At 54.1% G+C, this 20,093-nt stretch overlaps 2 long non-coding RNA genes across 11 annotated transcripts in view; one reads left to right on the forward strand and one right to left on the reverse strand.

Annotated features, from left to right (window-relative positions):
* Positions 1 to 9,611, forward strand: part of LOC309846634 — a 29,980-nt gene extending 20,369 nt beyond the window's left edge. For 2 of the 5 annotated variants that reach the window (XR_014302024.1, XR_014302025.1), the window contains one exon: positions 8,612 to 9,611. This is a non-coding gene — a long non-coding RNA (uncharacterized lncRNA). The other 3 variants (XR_014302026.1, XR_014302027.1, XR_014302028.1) reach the window with 3 other exon arrangements.
* A 6,536-nt stretch (positions 9,612 to 16,147) lies between these two features.
* LOC309846633 lies at positions 16,148 to 19,350 on the reverse strand. Of its 6 annotated transcripts, XR_014302018.1 has the most exons (5): positions 18,641 to 19,163; positions 18,170 to 18,276; positions 17,034 to 17,195; positions 16,429 to 16,815; positions 16,148 to 16,213 (listed from the first exon to the last, which is right to left on the reverse strand). It is a non-coding gene; the product is annotated as an uncharacterized lncRNA (long non-coding RNA). The 6 variants fall into 6 exon arrangements; XR_014302022.1 differs by lacking the exons at positions 16,148 to 16,213; positions 16,429 to 16,815 and adding an exon at positions 19,170 to 19,344 and having other exon boundaries at positions 16,881 to 17,195; positions 18,641 to 19,008; XR_014302020.1 differs by lacking the exons at positions 16,148 to 16,213; positions 16,429 to 16,815; positions 18,641 to 19,163 and adding an exon at positions 19,170 to 19,344 and having other exon boundaries at positions 16,881 to 17,195.
* Positions 19,351 to 20,093: the final 743 nt, after the last annotated feature.

Raw genomic sequence — 20,093 nt, forward strand, 5'->3', positions numbered from 1 at the left:
GAGAGAAGTTCCTGCTTCCCCTCCTGCTGTACTTTTTTCTGGACAACCAGGAGGCTACGTGGGATGGAGGCAGGGGTAGCAGGCATGGGTGAGCTGGATCAGGGAACGTTGAGACCCTGACCTAGGCTCAGTGTGGAGCAGTCGCTATGGGGAGATCCTGCCTCCTTGGTCGACGGGAGGGAAGCCTCACTGGCCCAGTTTACGGATGAGAAGATTGAGGCCCGCTGCTCAAGGCCATAGACTGGATAGGGGCAGCCACCCCCACACTGGGGCCCTGACTGCTCCCCGCCTCCCCACTTTGACTGATTTTTAGGAACGGGCATCATACCTATAGGAGGTGTTCCCCTTCCTCCTTTGTGCCTCCTAAGCTGTGGGGATCCATCAGAGAGGCATGGAAACCTTTCAGATTTGAGAGTGGTTTTAGCCCTAGAGAACAGGAACTGGCCCCATCTTACAGAGGGGGAAAGCGAGGCCCAGCCAGCTGAGGGATTGTGGCGGTCCCGAGGTAGCAGTGTGGCTTCTGGTTCCTGGGACCGCAGACCCCCTTAGCCCCGCTCCCACCTTCTCCCCCAACTCCAGTGTCCCTGGTCCTCTGGAGGAAGATTTCCGTGGTCCCGGTTGGGGGTGCCAGACTGCCAGTGACGAGTGTTTTTTTAATCCCAGCCCCGCTGACTTAGACGATTATTCTTACTTCAGGCAGGGACGGAACGCCAGAGCGTGGCAGCCGGTCACCTCCGGGCGGCGGCCCCTCTTCGCCTGCCTCCCGAGCCCAGCTCCAGCCGGAGCAGGAAAAGGGGGGGGGGGGAGACGGGAAGCAGGGGGAGGAAAAGGGGGGTGGAGAGGGGCAGCGGAGGAGGAGGAGAATGGAGAAGTTGGGGGGACCTGGGGAGGAAAGGAGGGGAGAGGAGAGGGAGGCGGGAGCGGGGGAATTGGACTCGGAGTGGGGCGAGGAGGGAGTAGGGGGGCAGAAAGGGGCAGGAAGGAGGGGGAGGGGGAGAGGCGGTGGGGGAGGAAGAACACAGAAAGGAACACCCCCCTTGGCAGCTCCCCAAGCTGATAGGAGGAGGGAGGGAGATACACAGATGAATAATTTACTACAGAAATGCAAAAAGAATTTAGAAACTCTCAATTTATAAATATTTATTTTCACAAGTTCGCCCCCTCCCGACGCTCCCCCCTTGCTGGCCCTGGTCTTTTCTTTTGGGGGAGGCCTCCACCTCCCCCCATCTCTGCGCTGTCTCCGTCTCTCCCGTGGTCGCCCTCGCTGTCTCTGCACGGGGCTGTGACCCTCTCTCCCAGGCTCGCCCTCTCGGTCTCTGCGACTTGGGGGGCTGGGGGCAGGGGTGTGCTTCCGAGGCGGCGTCTCTTTCCTCCACCTCCGTCCTCTGCTGCCCGAGTCTCCCCTGCCTGCGTGCGTCTCTAAGCCCTGTCTCTCTCCGTCTCTGCGTCTCCTGCTGTCTCTGCGTCAGCGGGGGTCCCTCCCGCTTCGGGAGCCCAGCCCCCGCCCGCCCTTGCCGGGGCAGGAGACCTAGTCGCGGGCGGGGGGGGGCACCCTTTGGAGGCTCCGAGGGGAGAGGTCGTTTCCCCGGCAACCCGCGGCCGATTGGCGGAGCTGCGACGGATTAAAGAGGAGGCTCCGGCGGGCGGGGGCGGGGAAACGGTGGGGCCACGCCCCTGACACGCCCCGCCACGCCCCCCGGCCGGCTGCGGGGCGCACCTGAGGTGGGATTTTGGAGACCCTTGGCGGGGCGCTGGGGGTTCCGCGGAAGGTAATCGGTCAATCAGTCAAACAGCTAATCAGTCGGTGGGGGCAGTCGGGCTCACAGAGCGGGAGCTAAGAGCTGGGGGTGTGGAGTGAGGTGGACCTGAGTTCTAATCGCCCTTGAGCCTCTTCCTAGCCCTGTGTCCCTGAGCGGAAAAAGTCCCTGCACGCCCGCCTGCCGTGCTCGCCCTCCGGGCCAGTCCCTTTCATTCACAGATGGAAAACCGAAGCCCCTGGAAGCCCCTGGAGGTCACAGAGGAAGCTGGGAAGGTCATGGCCATTTAACAAGCCCAACAGAATTCCCTTGCTTCGTCGGGCCTGCTTTCCGTGAGCCGGGACCTGGACTAGAGGTGACTCCGCCCTTGACAGCACAGGACTCAGCGCCAGACCCAGAAAGGGTCCTGGGTTTGGGTTGTATCACCTGCTCCCTTTATCTCCCCTCTCCTAGAGGTGTGGGGAAACTGAGTCCCGGAGAGGCCAGCTGGATGGCATGGTTGCCTAGACCGAGAATCGGATGCCCGCCCCTCCCCTTAAGCTATTTCTGAGCCTGACACAGAAGCTCCAGAGAGCCGGGGAGAGGGAAGCATGTTCGTTAATAATGGAGGAATCCTCAGGCAGCGTCCTCAGGGTCACCAGCTGGAAGGGGCTCTTGACACACACCCGAGCTCCCTGCAACTTAAAACCGAGCGTGTTATTTAATATGCGAACTCTGGTTTGTTGGCGGGAGCACAGCCCTCTTACAGGCACCAACTCCACCAACAGAGCCTCCCTCCTGAAGTTGGACAGGAAGATGGTGAAGGGGCTGGTGGGACACTCCCCCCCCCCCCCCCAGGAAGGACAGGCGAGCCCCCACCAAGGTGGTTCTGGAAAATTGCAGCGGCCCCTTTAAGCCTCACTGCTCAGTTTGAAGCCGGCAGCTCTAATCCGGCTGTAGCAATCCTTCCAAATCAGGGTCCTGGGGTTGCTCCAGGGGCAGGGACAGGGGATAGGCATGGCCTGCAGAGCTCTCCCAGGGCTTGGGACAGCTGTAGGGCCTCCCTTCTCTGTCCCCAGCACCCCCACCTATGCAAATGCAACCCCCCCACACACCATTCTATACAACAAACACAGAAATTCATCCTGTCTCCCCCAACACTCCCATGGGGACCACATTGTGTGTCTGAGGCCTGCAGGCTCCCAACCCAACGCCTGGCCTGCCTTCACTGGCTGTTCTGCAGCAAGGATTTCTCCAGAACCTGTAGCCCTCTTCAAACGTTCTAGGCTCCTTGCCACATACCCTCAGAGCCCCAGGACTCCCCAAGTGTATTTAGAACATGGACCCACCTAAGAACTGTCCAGACCGAAGGGTGGAAGTGTGGTGGTGAGCGGTTGTCAGGTATTGAAGGAGGGGAGTGGGTCTAGATGCCACCGTGGCCCAGGGTTCTCCAGGCTTGAGCTCGTCCCTGGTGGAAGTGTCCTCACTCCCATTTTACAGATGGGGAAGGTGAGGCTGGGAGACACACACACCTGATTCCCTAGCTACCAAGAGGAATGGCTGAGCTTTGAGCCAAGTCTCTGGGGCCCAGGCTCCATGCACCTCGCCAGCCTCAGGTCTCCCGTGTATACAGTGGGTGGGCTCAGCAGCACCTGCCCGTGGGGCTGACCCTCGTGGCGCTGACCCTCCGTGCTGGTCACTTTTACATTTGCAGCCTGGGCCATTTCCCTAATGTTGGCTTGCGGTTTCTCCCAGGCCTTTTGGGGTAGTAGGACTCTTACATCTCTGACTGCATCTATAGGAGAGAAGAGAGAAAAGTGGGGAGGACCCTGGGTCAGGCTGTGCCCTCTCCAGTGATTGGGTCCCAAGGCCCCGCCAGAGAGCAGACTGTGGGGCAACTTGCATCCCAAGTGACTCCAAGGGCAGGGAGGGACTTTAGGGGAGTCAGAGAGGGACCCGTCCCTGAGACTCGGAGTTCCCCTTGTCAGACAAAGCACTGGGTCAGAGCGGAAGTCCGGGATCCAGTTCCAGAGTGAGCTGTGTGACCTCAGGCAAGGTCCTCTACCTCTCTGGGCCTCAGTCAAAATAAGGGGGCTGTGTTTCCTATTTTCTGAGGATCCTTTTAAGTAGAATAGTGGCGGAGAGGATTCTGAGTCTTTTCAGCTGCGGGCATGGGGGGGGCACTCTGGCAGGAGTGAGAACCAGAGTGCAGTGACCCGCCCCCAGCACTAGGTGCTGTGGCTGTGGCCTGAGCAGTGTGGAGCAGCTAATAATGGCCACTCTCTGCTCTACCCCAGTCCCTGTTCAACTTGCGCAAAAACCTCACAAAGGTGTTAGCACTATTATCTGCATTTTGCATGTGAGAAACTGGGGGCCCCAGAGGCAGGCACCCATCCAAGTTCGTCCAGCTGGCACGTGTGAGGCCAGGCAGATCCCAGCCTTGGGACGAAGTAACTGCCTTGATGGGGATTAGCAAAATCTTCAAAGTGGAAGCCTCTCAGGAGCCAAAGTCTAGAAGGATCTTCCCAAATGGAAGAGGAGGCTGCGGACACTCCAGGTGGAGGGCATATGTACCCTGAACAGGGGCGTGGTGAAGCTTGGGAGTGCCTGAATGCCATTAGGCCTGAAGGTTGGGCGTGGGGTGGGGGGCGGTGAGGATGGGGTTGACACCTGCTGTCCACCCAGAGGGGTCCTGCAGGAGGTGAAGCTGCCAGGCCAGGTAAGGAACGGCTCCTGCATGGCTTCCTCCAGACCCTGCTGGCCTCATGGCCCAGCCAGAGAGAAGGGAGGCCCCACCTCTCCATGATGGGAGTGCAAAGAATTTGTGGCCGTGTTTAACCTGCCCCGGACACTAACACGTACTTCACAGGAAAAGGAGTTCGTGGCTAAATATGTTGTAGGAAAGGCTGGATTAAGCAAAGTCAAGTTCTGTCCTGCGGGACTTCTCAGAGCCTTCACATGCTGATGTGCATGACGGGCTCCAAGACAGGGAAGGAGCTGGTAGAAATTCCCAGCCAGTTCTGGTTTGATGGTCAAGGGGGTCACATCTTGGTGGGGGAGATGCTCAGCCTGGGAGGCTTGGGGCCTGCGGCTCCTTCTAAGCCCCTACTTTGGGCAAAATTGCTCCATAACTTTCAGATCCGGCCTCCGGAGTACCATGCGTGGATATGATGAGGTGAAGCTGGGTCTGTCTGTGGTCGCTGCTGCCGTCCTGGGACACTTGCCAGCCATGGTTGTCTCCCCTGGCATGCTGGGCCTGGTCGTACCCGCTCAGGTGACCACGGCCTTGGATCACCGCCTCTCCCCCTTCTCTTCTTCCTAACTGACCCTGAGAAAGGGGCTTCCTGCCTTAGGCCTCCTGGCACTCGCCTCTGTGGGCACCTAGTCGGGGGCAGGTGAAGGGGCCTTACTGCCTGACTGTGCGACCTTGCCCCAGTCTTCACCTCTGTTTCCAGCTCACTCATGTAGGGCAAGGAAGGCCTTTGTCACCAGTGGTGTGTGAGGACACTTCTCAAGAGGCCATTCTTTACTGAGGGTCTACTGGGGAGGCAGCCCTATACCCAGCAAGTTTCAGGCTCTGGCTCATGTCATTCATTCTCTCTGGGCCTCAGTGTCCTCATCTGTAAAACGGGGATGGTAATGGTGCACACTGCATAAGGCTCAGGGGGAGGAGCTGGGTAGCAGGCATGGACGAAGACATGCAGACCCAGCCGGAAGGTCTGGATCGCAAAGGCCTAGGTGTAGCCTGGTCCTGGCCACTTGCAGCGTGGACCTAATTGGTGGAGCACAGTTTTGGGGGAAGTCCGCAGGGTGCGGTGCCTACATGACCCGCCCAGGGTGGTCTGTCTGCAGTCCTCCCCAGGGAGCAGGGGAGCGCTGCTAGGGAGCTGCTTGAGTTCTGGTGTGTCCCCCTCCCCCACTCCGCTGGCTGCTTCTGCTCCCTCTCCTGGTCCAGGGCCAGCTGCCGCCAATGCTCCAGGAGGCCAGGCAGAGGCAGAAAGGGGAGGGCTGCTTCCTGGGGAGCAGAAGTCACAGAATGCTGCCCTCTTCAGCCCTCCTTCCCTGGCCTGGCCCAACGGCCCTAGGGCCAGTCTCTGAGCCTCTCAGATGGATCCCACCACCTTCCATCTTGGGGATGGGACGCCAGACCTCAGTTTCCCCCTCTTTCTGACCCCAGTGATGCTCCTGCCTTGAGTGGCTGGCAGGAGGGCTGTATGAGATGCGGTTCCTGCCTCTGCTGAGGACAGCTCCAACCTGGTGTGTGCTGGCCCCCCTCCTTCTGCCCCGGCAGGGATTCCTGCCAGAGACCCGTGGGTGAGACCTGCGGGGGAGGTGGGCAGGAGCGGCAGCAACAGGGTCCAGGTTCTCCAAGCAGCTGAAGCTGGGCTATGGGATACCCTGGAGAGAGAGGGGGGTGCCTGGGTGGGTCTACTATACCAGCTCCTCTGTGCTGCCCCCAGATGGTGAGTCCCCACTCTTCACTGTCCGTCCTGGAAGCACCCAACCGCCCCATCTGCTCTCCCTTTATTACCCCACCCTGTGCTTGCTGCTTCAGCCTCTTCTGTGGCCCTGGGCCCGCAGGTCCCAGGTCCTGACCGGGGACTGGGCTTGCCAGCAAACTATGGCTCAATCCTCCCCCTCCCACCCACACCCCACTCCCTTCCCCCCCTCGGTTCTCCTGCAGCGGAGCAAGGCACCCAGAAGACCCGCTTTGAAGCCATGCGGTCCTGGGAGCCCACCCCGGCTGGGCCTCCCTGTGGGGCTGAGCCTCAGTTCTCCCATCTGCAGAATGGGGACAATGACTGCAGCGCCATCCCAGGGCTGTATAAGGATTAAGTGAGGCATGATTTCTCATCCTTGGATGGCAGAGGGGTTCGCAGAGTGCCATTAGCATCGCTGTTGCCGCTACCGCGCGTCCCCCCAGCCTGGCCTGTTGTGATCACCCCGAGCCTGCCTGCGGCTGGCTGGCTCCGTCTCCTCACTGCAGCCCTCTGCCCTGGCCGCTCACAGCTTGAGTGACTTCATTGTCACGAGGAGTAGTCGCTGGCTCCCCATTGCCTCTCCTGGAACATAAAAATTCCAGCTCGTTTTCAAGAGTTCTTCGGCCCCAGTTTGACTGGATTTTCTGGTGAGGCTGCCCCATTCGTGCCCAGAAAGGCCTTTGAGGAAGTTTCCTTCCAGCTGGTCCCTCACTCCCTCCCCGCTGCGTGTCCCCCACGGAGGTGGGGGTGCAGCTCACTCACCTCCCCCGGCCACGAGTTCCCAAGCTCCCTCGGCTACAAAGCAGGGCTCAGTTAATACCAGCCCCTGTGGTGACGGTCCCCTCCCAAGGGTAGTGGGGGACAGGGGGACACTGAGTGCGTGGGCGCGTGCTGATGGCTTGAGGAGGGACGGCCCGAGTGTCGAGCGTCGCGGCCTGCTTGGTCTAGCCCACGGCCCTGCGCGCAGACTCTGGAGCGAGGCCAGAATCCTTGTCTTCTCAGGATTCCCGCCGTTCCAGGCTGAATATTACCCTGATTGTGTTGTAGGGAAGGGAAGAGAACATTTGTTCTTTTTGAAAAAAAAAAAACAAAACAAAACAAAAAAAACCCACATTTTTCTCCATTTACAAAAGTAATACATGTTAATTGTGGATAATTTTGAAATTAAGATAAACCAAAGAGAAAATTTTAAATTATCTATAATTCATCACCCATCTAGAAGCACTCTGAGCACTAGAGCGTCTAGCCTCCAGACTCGGTAATGAATGTGGAGCGCGGGCTCTGCTTTGAGCCCAGCAAGGGGATCACAGAACACACTCTGTTTTGCAACCTGGTTCTTCTGTCTAACAGCAGGACCCAAACATCTGCACCACTCAGAGCCTCTGCCCCGTTGGTACACAGAGGGTGCTCCGGGCCCAGTGACTGTTAGAACCGCAGGGTTTCAGCCCCAATCCCCAGCATCCCCTGGGGGTTCCTCTGCACAGTACAGTTTGGGGAACAGTCCCAACCCCCCTTTCCAAAAGCAGCCCCCATGCCCCACTGTGTAGCTATGCTCACGCTTCCTAAGCTGGTCCTCTGTTACTGAACACGGAGGTGGTTTTCAGGTTGTGATGTTGTAAATAACACCACAGCACATAGCATCATGAATAGCGAAAGCCCTGGGCACATCATGGGTATTTTCCTGGTGCGAATATTAAGGAGCTTCCCTGAACTCTGCTTCCCTGCACATTCGCTCGTTTCTCCCTCCCGGAACATTCTGCGGAGGGGGGTGGGGGGGAGTAGGGGCCATCTACATCCTTGTTCTGCAGATGAGTTAGTGGAGACTTGGGGCAAGGTCGACCACACTGTCCCCTGGTGCCACAAACAGTGGCCAAGCCAGGACCCCCACACCCATCCCACTGGCCTTTGCTAGAGGTGAGCTTTCTTGTCCAGAACGTAGGCTCTGGTGTGCGCAGGGTGGGTCTCATGCCCGCCTCGGGCTGGGGGCACAGCAGCTTCCAGCCCGCCCCGTCACTGCCTGATGGGACCAGTTTGCCCTGGTGACAGATGAGGCGTGACAGTGCCACGCTTGGCTGGGCTGGATGGGGCAGCCTCATTCTGCTGTGGGAACTGGTGGGGGGTGGGGGATGGTGGGCGGGGCTTCAAGGAGGGGGATAGGGCTTCCAGGTTCTGGAGGGGAGTGGGGCTCCAGCTCAGAAGAGAGGAGAGGCTGAGAAGGACCACAGCAGGGGACCTTCCGCTTCCCGGGGTGGGGGGGGGGTGCCCGTGGCAGGAAACTCAGCCTTGGGAGCATGAATCCTTTTGGGGGAAACCCTTGGCGGGAAACAGAATGCGGTGATGGCAGCAGATTCTATTAAAAGCAATTCTCATTACTGTACCATTAATTATTAATAGGATCGGGCAAATAAAGGATGGGAAAACCCAGCTGGGCCTGACTCAAATCTTGCCTCTGAAGCAAATGGCTTTTGGTTCACGTCCAGGAGACCCAGCCATGAACGCGCCTGTTGGAAAAGTAATGACAACCCCGAGGCTCCGACAGTGGCACGGGCACCACTTCTATCGGCTCAAAAAAGATAAAGAAGAGGAAGCGAGCTGCAGAAGAGAACCCAGAGGAGGCGAACATCGACCCCCGCCCCCGCCCAGTACCACCTGGACCTTGGGGCTGTTCAGCCTCTCAGAAGAGCCAGGTGTCTCTCCATGTAGCAGCAGAAATGACTGAGAACAAGGCCAGGAGGGGGTGCCAGGTTTGGACTGAAGAGACCCCCCCCAAATGGAGATTTCAGCCCTCTTTCCTGCACCTTCGTGTCTCCAATCTTTGCCAAACTCCTATCTACTCTTCAAAGCCTAGCTCGGACTAGGCTGCCTCTCCTCTCCTCTCCTCTGCCTCTCCTCCCTGCAGCCCTGCTCCTGTCTAGCTGTGCTAACTACCAAGGATATGGACGCTGAACCTGTCCTCTTGGGGTGCCAGTCTGGCAAGGGTCTAGTGAGGTCCTTAATCAAATAACCATCACAGAGCATCATTAACAAATGGACACCGTGCTCTAAAGCAGGAAGACGGAAGCCATGCACCGCAGGGTGAGAACCCGGTGATTCTCTCTTTCTCTCCCCTAGAACCACTTGGTGCCTGGGGCAAATTAGGTGCTCAATAAATGTGTTTGATTTCACAGACAACTGATCCGGGGGCACAGGAACGAGGTCTCTGAGTTGGAAGGGCTGCTGGGGAGGTCAGCTTTGCTGAGCAGAGGGAGGAAGGGGTGAGGGCCCGGGCCTTTCCCCGACTCCTGTGTCTTTGCAGAAACTCCTCGGGGTTATTGGCTGATTTATCCCGACATCTACCATGAAGCCAAGCAGCGAAGGCACTTTTTTTTGGAATAAATAAATGTAAATGAATGAATGAGTCTGGGCTTAAAACACACACACACATGCACGCACACACAAAATCTGTGGCCTTCCATATAAAATGGCATCTAACGAGAAACCCTGATACAGCTGTTCTTATTTTTCCATTAAATTCTCATGAAGGCAGAGAGAAAGACAGAACCGCACTCAGTGCGGGGGATAAGCTGCCAGCTCCGTGCCAGCCTCCGGGAGGGGCCGCGCTGATGATCACGGCGGGGACAGTGCCGCAGAGAGACCTCGGGTCACAGAGACCAGGGACAAAGGAGCGAAGGTGCCAGACCCTGCTCCGTCATTTGTTCCCCCACTCAGAGACCTGGAATCTGGGCTAGTCTGAAAACCGGACAGTTGTCCTTCTCCCACAGATGCTACTGGAGTAATGTCTCCTGGTTGTTCAAAGAATGTGGGTGGGGCAGACGGCTCTCATGGTGCATCACATTCTGGGGCGCAAACTTGAATGTGGAAGGCAGGGGGAGCAGCAGGACTCCCCCGCCCAGTAGCAGAGCATGCTGAGACTTCTGCTTGTTTCACCTGTTCAGAATATTCAAGAACCAGAGAGCAGGGCAGGAGCAGATAGATACCACGTTTGCTCAGCAGAGCTGCCATTGGCAGGAGACCTGCAGGGACTGGGGAAATGGATTGAGCAAAGCCCACTTGATTCTGTTGCCCGGACCAAATTCTACTTGCGGGACAACCCAGAAGAAAAAGCACCACCCATGAAAGATGGTGGACGAAACACGTGCAGAACACAGAGAAGGAATCGTCGCTCTGAAACACGGAAGATCGGGCAGAGCCTTCCCGAAGGAGCCAGAAGGAAATGTCGGGAGACAAGGTGGCAACTTTAATGGAAAGCCGTGTCTCACCAGCAGGAGCGGGAACCACAGGGCAGCCTGTGCGAATCTGAAAGGGCAGGGCGGGAAAAAGAGATGGGGCTCAGATGCTTACTGCGTTGCCCCGTGGTCCCGGAAAGACAGGTCCAAGTCCTAACCCTTGGCGACTGTGAATGTGGCCCTATCTGGGCAAGGGTCTTTGCAGATATAATTAACAATCTCAAGACGGAATCGCTGTGGATTAACTGGGTAGGCACTAAATCCGGCGACAGGTGTCCATCTCAGAAGAGGAGACACAAAGGGAAAACGAGAAACGCAGGGTGGAAATTGGAGGCAGAGACCGGAGTGGTGGGGCTGTGAGCCAAGGAACGCCATGCGTTTCTGGCAGCCTCTGGAAACTAGGCGAGGAGCATAGAACAGGTTCACCCTCAGAACCTCCCGAAGGAGCCAACCTTGCCTACCCTCGATTTCAGACCTCTAGCATCCAGAGCTGCAAGAGAATGGATTTCTGTTGTCGTAAGCCACCCAGTTGTGGGAACTGCGACACGAGCCCTAGGAACCCGGAGCAGGTGGGGTGCGGAAGGACTCAGGAAGAGAAAGAGCCCAGAAGCAGAATTCAGACCCATACGGGAGGCAGTCAAAAGCAGAAATTGTAATGCAGAAAACAATCCCGGACAAGGAGGGCAGCCTAGAGACACTTCCTAAAAGTGTGACAGCTGACGAGAGCCAAAAACAAAGCATGAGAAGTTTACGAGGATGAGGAGGCAGAAGAAAAGGCCAAAAGAGGAGATGACTGAGAAATAAAATGAATGGAAACTCACCTGTGCTTTAAAACAAAACAAAAAGTTTCAACTGTGCGGATTGGGAAGTTTCCCTGCATTCCGGGGGAAATAAATAGAGACTTCTATGGAGACATGTTCTGGAAAACAGTGTGTGACTTATGCAAATGTGGACAATTGTATATGCCTCCAGGAAGGAGAGAATAAACCCAGGCCGGTTAAGATTCTGTTATACTGGATGCTAAGTGATAAGGGCGCCGTGTTTATGAGGTTTGGGGGAAATACTGAAGCACTCATTACGGAGAGAGATATGCTCCCATCAGCTGGGAATCTAAGGAGGATAACCCTGTGGCTTACAAAGTCTGGGCATTCGCACTGAAACTAGTTAGAAAGCAGCGAGTCGGAAGAATTATTGTAAGTTATCGTTTCTGGACTGAATACGAATGTCAAAAATTATTGTTAAATGACAAATCATAGAATGGAAAAATAATGATCGAACCATCTGGATCTGAAGCTTTAAGTCACATCCACATGGATCCAAAGCCACAGGGGACCCTCAAGATACCCTAAATAAGAGGAGTTCGCCAGGCGCCCTTTCCAGTTGTGTTCAGATCCCCCGTCAGCTCTTTCAAGATAGAGGTAACTGTCTAGCGCAACGAGAACCGAAATGTCAGTAGGACCAAAGTCTGGAGAGGACTAAAGCAAAGATTCAAAGATTCGGAATGGTAAGACAAAATGCAGGAAACAAAAGGAAGCAGCCACCCCAGGGATGAAGGAATCAGGCTGAGACCAGCTTCCCCGTGGAAGCAAATCCCACTGCTGCCACCCGGTCAATGTTAATTACAAATGTAAATGCGGGACGTTTTCCTAGTCAAATACCAGAGACTCTCAGACTGGATAAAACAAAAACTAAGAAGGAAAGCCAACTCTACGGAGCTTACCAGAGATAAGCTACGAACCACGGGACACGGAAAGGTGAAAAATGAAAGATCTGAGGCAAGTTCAAGTCAAATGAGACAAACGGTAATATTTGGAACAGAGAGAGAATCAGAGGTAAGAATCCGGACACGAGACAGAAGGTCATTTGTACTGATAAAAAGTACAAGGCAGAAGAAAGATCTGGTCCTTGCGATCTTTTACGTCCTATATGGCATTAGACCCAACCAGGAAAGCAATAACTCAGACACACACAAAGAACAAACAGCGACAACAATAAAAAACCCTCCAGATGAGACTTAACACACTTCTCTTTGACAGCTTTAAATCGTATCCCCCCCAACACATTTCTGCGGGATTGGAAGAATAGAATTAATAAGGTTGATTTAATAACTGAACTTTGTACCTTACAAATAAAAGATACTCATTTGTGTGCCAGAGCCCATCAAACATTTATGAAAATTGATCATATATTAGGCCATAAAGGAAACTTCAATAGAATCCCCAAAGCAGATATAGCGAAAGCCTCATTGTTTGACCACCATGCAATTAAGCTAGAAATTATTAACACAAGTTTAAATTAAAAAGCCAACCATTTGAATATTAAACACGACTTTTGTAAATAACTCTAAATGCAACCTACACGACCAACTACTTAAAAAAAATAGCACTGCAAATATCACATATCTAAACATGTGAGAAGGTGGTTAAAATGTTTTAAGGAGGAAAATTCATAGCTCCATGTTGTGAATTTCTTAAATAAGAAAGGGTGGAAGGTGAGAAAAATAAAAAGCAGAGTTTCATAAATTAGAGAAGAGGGAAAAAAAAACCCACCAGAAATAAAAGATAAATAAAAAAAAAAATCTATGACATGTTCTTTTGGAAAGTCTAATAAATTAGGTGAACTTCTGGCAGATCCAAAGATAATAAGCAGAGAGAAATGAATGTACAATAGGAACAAAAATATTTTAAAAATCAAATTACATTAAGTGAAGCCTTATGATAATAAATTTGAAAATATGAATAAGCAGATAGTTTTATCGGAAAATATGTATAACCCAAAGCAATTCAACAAGTAGAGGAAAACCACAAAATCTATTATTTACAGGGTAAATTGAAAAGGTAGGGAAAGAGCTACTTCCTAGAGGAGTGTGGGGTCCCAACACTTTTACTAACAACTATTCACATATTTCAGATATTCCATTCTGGGACGCAGGAAAGACAGAAACCTTCCCCAGCCATCTTAAGAATGTGGAATAACCCTAACACAAAGTGTTGGCAGACAACTACAGAACAGTCTTGCTTAGGAATATGATAGAAACTCCAAAGAAAACAGCAGCAAATAATCCCGGGTGACATCGTGGGGGGTCATAGGAAATCGAAATCCACTCAAAGGAGCTCAGGGAAAGGGGAGCTTGGGTATGAGGGGTCAGAGACTTTGGCAGAATTGAAGGGTCACACGTGCAGCCAGGCTCCAACGGAAACATGCATTGTCAGAGCCCGTGAATGCACGACTTCACCTTTGTACTAGCCCCTGGTGCTACTCGTCAAACGGCCAAGACCCAGTGACATTCGGGTGGACTTTCAGGGTCCCAGGGATGAAGTCAGCAATGAAAGGATGCTTGCTTAACGCGCTTGTGGTGACATCTACGAGGTTTCCCAGGCTGGGACTACACTTCCCAGTGGGCTCAGGCAGGGCCACGTGCTGAGGTCATCTGTGTTGTTCCTAGGTGGAAGCACTTCCTTGCTCATAGAAGACTCTCCAAGTTTCTTTCTCTTGCTGCAGCAAGGATGTGGGCATTGGATGCTGTGGGGATGCGATGCTGAACCAGTCACAGCTGTAACTGAGACAGAGTGGCCTGGACCCACCTCGGACTTAATATGGACAAGAAATAAACCCTTCTCAAGCCGTGGGATCGTGACATTATTGGTTTCTGCAGCGGAATCTCACTTATCCTGACTGATTCAATGACAAAAAAGATCTGTCTCAAGCCAAGAGCCCACATCACAGCTAGTGGTGAAGCACCAGGAACATTCTTAGTCATGTCCAAAATAAGACCAGGATGCTGAGTGATGCCTCTGTAATTTTCCATGGCTCTGAAACTTTCAGACAATGCAATAAGACAAGAAACACAAATTAAAGAACAGCAACTGAAAAGGAGACAAAATCATCCTTATTTGTAGAGCATGTAACTGACTACTTGAAAACCCAAGGGGAGCAGATAAAAACTATTAAATAGTAACGTATAATCCTACAAAAACACAAAAATCAACAGTGTTCTCCCCTCCCTCCTCTTTTTTTTTTGCCTTCTATTAGACCGACACTATTTTCTTTCTTCCCCTTTTCCCTCTGTTGGTTTGAAAGTTACACATTCCATTTCTGACTGTTAGAGGTTATCTTTAAATTTCTAGCGTGTTTAACTGACTGAACATGATCTAATTGAGTACTCCCCACCCTCGTCCTAGACAGTGAAGGTCTCAGAGTGATTTAACTCCAGCCATACCTCCCAGTCAGCAGGTATGAATGTCCATATTTTGCTTTGATCTTGTTTTGAGCCTCCATTCGTCATTATTATTATTACCAATTTTGATGGCCATGTCTTACTTAGATTTTACCCACATTTTCATATCTTTGCTCGTGGCTCATTACATACTTGATACAGGGCTTGGTTTCTGTCTTCCTTTCACCATCTTTCATTGGTTCTTTGAGCAAAGCTCTGTGAGTGGTAGTTTCTCAGTCTTTGAACTGTCTTATATCGCTCTTAGTCCTGAAAGATAGTTTAGCTGAAAGACAGCTTAAGTTGGCAAATGTTTTCTTTCATCACTAATACCTGATAGGGAATTGGGCAAAGGTCCTGAATCAGTAAGAAAATAAGAAATACAGGGGTGCCTGGGTGGCTCAGTCGTTAGGTATCTGCCTTCAGGTCAGGTCATGATCTCAGGGTCCTGGGATCGAGCCCCACATTGGGCTCCCTGCTCAGCGGGAAGCCTGCTTCTCCCTCTCCCATTCCCCCTACTTGTGTTCCCTTTCTGTCAAAGAAATAAATAAAATCTTAAAAAAAGAAAGAAAGAAAGAAAAAGAAATAGAAATGACCAACAAAAGCCTCTGAATACAGCTTCCTCTTCATTAATAGCAAAAGAAGGCATTTTAAAATAAGGGTTTTGTTCTGCTTTACCCTCTAAATTGGCCAAACATTTCAAAAAGATGGGAATGTCCTGTGTGGTGAGGGGAAAAAGAATTCTACACGACTTTTCGTACCTCAGTAGGAACGTGTAGTTGGTTACATGGTAGCCTCCCAAAAGATATGACCGTGTCCCCAATCCCCAGTACCGGAAATGTTATCTTACTTGGAAAAAGGATCTTTGCCAAGGTAATTAAACTAAGGATCTTGGGCTGAGGAGATCATGCGGGATTATGGGATAGTGTCCTTGTGAGAGACACACAGGGGGAGGAGGCCAGAGGCAGAGGCTGGAGGGGAAGAGGCCCCACGTCAGGGGCACAGACCGCTGACACAAGCTGGAAGGGGCAGGGAGAACCCTCCCCTGGAGTCCTCAGCAGGAAGGTGGCCCTGCCTTAGACACTGGATTTTGAACTTCGAGGCTCCAGAACTATGACCGAATACACATCTGTGATTTTAAGCTTACCAAGGTTGTGGTCATTGGTTACCCTAGGAAACTCATACAAGAGTGTCACCAAAAGGTTTCCAGAGGGCAGTGGAGCGAATGTAGAACACGGGCCCTAAAACGTATATAATCTTGCTCCTAGAAATTACTCAGCATTAGGGACACCTGGGTGGCTCAGTTGGTTAAGCAACTGCCTTCGGCTCAGGTCATGATCCGGGAGTCCCAGGATTGAGTCCTGCATGGGGCTCCCTGCTCAGCAGGCAGTCTGCGTCTCCCTCTGACCCTCTCCCCTCTCATGCTCTCTCTCTCACTCTCTCAAATAAATAAATAAAATCTTTTAAAATTAAAAGAAAGAAAAAGAAAAAGAAATCACTCAGAATTTATAACTGCGGATTTGTCAAAGATTTCTTGGCAGGGATATCCGTGGGAGCCTCTTTTTCTTTTTTTTTTTTTTAAGATTTTATTTATTCTATTTGACAGACAGAGATTACAAGTAGGCAGAGAAGCAGGCGGAGAGAGAGAGAAGGAAGCAGGCTCCCTGCCGAGCAGAGAGCCCGATGCGGGACTCGATCCCAGGACCCTGAGATCATGACCTGAGCCGAAGGCAGTGGCTTAACCCACTGAGCCACCCAGGCGCCCCGGGAGCCTCTTTTTCAAGGGAGGTTGGATCAACAACCATCATGTTCAATGTCAGAGGACTGGCTAAGTCATGATGGACTGGCTGTGTAATGATGAAGACAAAAAATAGCACTACCCCCAGCTGATGGAATGCTCTCCACATGCTCGCGTGGGACGAGTGCATCTTGCTTCTTCTCTTGTGTGACCCTTAGCAGGCATCAGCAGGCTTGCCACACAGAGGAGGACCAAGGTCCGGTCAGAGGGTGTAGGCCACCTAACTGAGGTCACACGGCCAACGGGCCAAGATTCTGACCCCAGGCCCTGAGCAGTGAGTGCCTCCACCATTGGACGAGACCACTCCTGGCACAGCCATCAGACATGAGGAAGTCACACCCCACAAGGGCACAGGAGCGTGCTGGTGAAAAAAAAAAGCAGTTGAGCACAGCCTAGTTTTGCAAAAAATAAAACGTGCTTTCAATGTGCAGAGAAAAAAGGCTGGAAGGATTTACTATGTGCGTTAACAGGGAAGTTACCTCCGGGGAGGGACTGGGTGATTTTTATTTCCTACAGCGAATATGGGTAGCTTTTGTCATCAGAACAAAATATTACAAAACAAGACCACACCACGCCCACCTCCGAGTCTGTTCCAGGAGATGGGGAGCAGCACCCCAGCCACTGGGATCCCCGGCGCCTGACTTCCCCCTGCCCTCGGTCTTCTTCCCAGCGCTGCTGTCCGTACCTTTCCTGCACCCGCTCTTCTGTGGGCATCGATTTTTCCATCCTTCAGAGAAGCGCCTGAGGGAAAGGAAAGAGCATCTTTGGATCAATGAGCAGAGCCCGGCCGCTGGGGTCAGGGGGGGGGTCCGCGGGCCGCGCACTTGTCACTGCCCAGGACTTGACGGGGAGACTGGCCGGTGGAGAGGATGTGATGAGCCCGGCTGCCCAAGGTGGCCGTGTATGTGTGTGTGAGTGTGTGTGTGTGTGTGTGTGTGTGTGTGTGAGAGTATGTGTGTGTGAGTGAGTGTGTGTGGGGGGGGTGGCGGGGGGGTGGGTGCGTGTGGCCCACGGCGTGGGGAGTGGTGTCGGGGGTGTGAGGGGCAGTACGTGTGCAGTGGGGTGTGCAGTGGGGTGCAGGGTAAAGGTGTGGGGGTGTTGCTGCCACATGCAAGGCACAGGCCGGTCCTGGCTTCGAGGAAGGGCAGTGGCCCAAGCCCTCTCCGTCTCCCATCGGTTCCCCCCCAGCTCTGTGAGGAGGACGCTGGCACCCACCCATTGCCCAGACAGAGAAACCGAGGGCTGTGTGTATGAGAGGGAAGGTGGGAGGGGAGGATGGGGGAAAAGGGGGAGAAGGAAGAGGGGAGAAGGGAAGGGAAGGGAGAGGGAGAGGGAGTGTTTGCGGCCCCTCCCCTCATCTCCCTCCTTCCCTTAGCTGCTGACCCCAGGCCAGAGAGGAGCCCGAATGAAGGCACTGGGCCCGTCCCTGGGCTGGGGACTGATGGGGGCACAGACTGGAGACCACCAGGTCCTACCCTGGGAGCTCTCACGGAAAGGGATTCAGTGTGGGGCACTCCTGGGCCTCCCCCCCCCCCCCCGCCGCCACACCCCATGCCTTCAGGGCTGCAGGGGCCTCCCCCCTCCAGCACACTGACCTCCTCCTCCGCAGCCGATGTCCTTTCTGCCCTGTCATTTCACCAAAACCTGCTCCCCTCACCCATGGAAACACACCTCCTCTGGGCAGTCCCCCCCAAACCCGGCTCTCCAGACCTCACCTGGACCCCAGCTCCCCGTCCTGCTCCAGGGTGCCAACAATGGCAAAGGTCCGGAAGGACTGGAGTCCACTGTTGACAGACTATCTTCTTCCCGCCTAGACTGGGGACTCGGGGGGAACGTCAGGTTGGGACAGTAGGTCCTCTTGGCTGGGTCTGCAGTGCCCACCACCACCACCACCACCACCAACCCCGAAATGGGTTGGTGAGCCCCGAAATGAGTCCCGAAAATGGCTCAAAATATGTTTGTTGCATGAGCGACTGAACCATGATAATTGCTAAGGAGAGAACCGTGCAGATGGTCTGTGAGGAAGTTCTGGGAGCCTCTGTGGTGTTTGCGCCCGTGTGCGTGTGCACTGAGGTGTGCTTCCACGGGGATGGTGCGTGCCTGTGCCACACGGGCGTGTGCGTAGACCAGGGTGCCAGGGGCATGCAGGCTTGCTTAGACGCTGGCGTGCGCCTGTGTGTGCTCACCTGTGCCAACTGCGCACGTGGCTTCCTGCTCAAGGTTGGAAAAGGCCACACAGCTTTCTCTTGCGTCACTCTCCCTCCCGGACCCGCAGCCTGCCTTTCCACAGCTGGCTTGCTGCGTCCTCCAGTCCTTGTCCCCACCTCTTGGGCCCCTCCAGGGGCCCCCACAAAAGACTCTCAGGGCAGCTAGGCTTCAGTTCTGCCGGCCCAGCCGGCTGCACTCGGGGCCCAGACACCTCCTAGAGCTTGAACCTGACTCAGGAGCACGTGGAGCGTGCAATCTGGGCCCAATGCCTTCGCCTCTCTCGGTGTTCTCATCTGTAAAGTGGGCCCCGAGCTCACAGACGCACAGAAAGGGCTTGGCCCAGCACCTGGAACACAGTGAGGGTGTCCCCAAGATGCGGCCCCCGGCACTGTGGTGGTGGCTGTCCTTGGGATGCAGCAAAGCGGGGTGACCCAGAGGACACAGGGTTCGGAGTCACTGGGAAGGCAAACGAAAGCAGGCCTCGGCCCTGCGGGCGTGACTACCAACCTCCCTCCTGGTCACGGGGCTCCCTGAATATGCTGCGGCTCAAAGAGTCAGGGGCCTGAAGAGCAGATGTTCTGTCCAAGTGCTGACTTATCCCAGAGCTGCTTCTTGGGTCTCTCCACGCTGGCTGAGTGTGAGGTATGCGTTTGAAATCAAACCCAAACTCCTCTCTGTGGCCCTGTGGCCGGGGCTCCCCTCCCTCCCTCCCTCCAGCCACGCCCACTATCTTTCCGTTCTCATGCTGCCAGGCCTGTTCCTGCCCCCGGACCTTTGCATTTGCCATTCCCGCCACCTGGCAGTAATCTGTCCCCACATCAAACTGCTGACTCCCTCTTGTCCTTCAGCTCAGGGGCACTTTCATCAGAAAGGCCCTTGCTAACTACGCTCTCTCAAGAACTCCCCGTCACTCACTGTCACACCACTTAGCAACAGCTAAAATTATCTGAACACTTCTGTTTACGGGGCTCTTTGGGTCTTAATCACCAGGTAGAGGGTACTCGATAATGTTCTGTGGGAAGGCGGCGGAGGAGGGGCCGTGGGCCTGGATCTGGCTGCCGGGATTTCAGGCTTCACAGTCCCATTTATTTAGCACTTACTGTGTGCCAGGGCCCAGCCCTTGATTCCAGCTAGCTGGGTGACCTCGGGCAGGTTGCCCGGCCTCTCTGACCCCCAGTTTCTCCATCTTTAGGGTGAAAGGCAGCCCAGCTCTCTGAGGGATTCTCACCTTCACTTGGATGGGATATCTGCGGCCTCCTGAGCCTGCCCTGCCCCCCACAACCCTGGCTCCCACTGGGAATGACTTCTCAGTCCCCAGGTCACCTCTTCTGAGAGGCCATCCTGGCTCAGGCCTCTTCTGGACCTACAGAGCTCTCACCACCCCAAGAATGTTTACTTCCCTGCCTCCCATTAGGCTAGGGACCGGATATT

The sequence above is a fragment of the Mustela nivalis genome (genome assembly GCF_964662115.1).
Source record: "Mustela nivalis genome assembly, chromosome: 13".
Lineage (NCBI taxonomy): Eukaryota > Metazoa > Chordata > Mammalia > Carnivora > Mustelidae > Mustela > Mustela nivalis.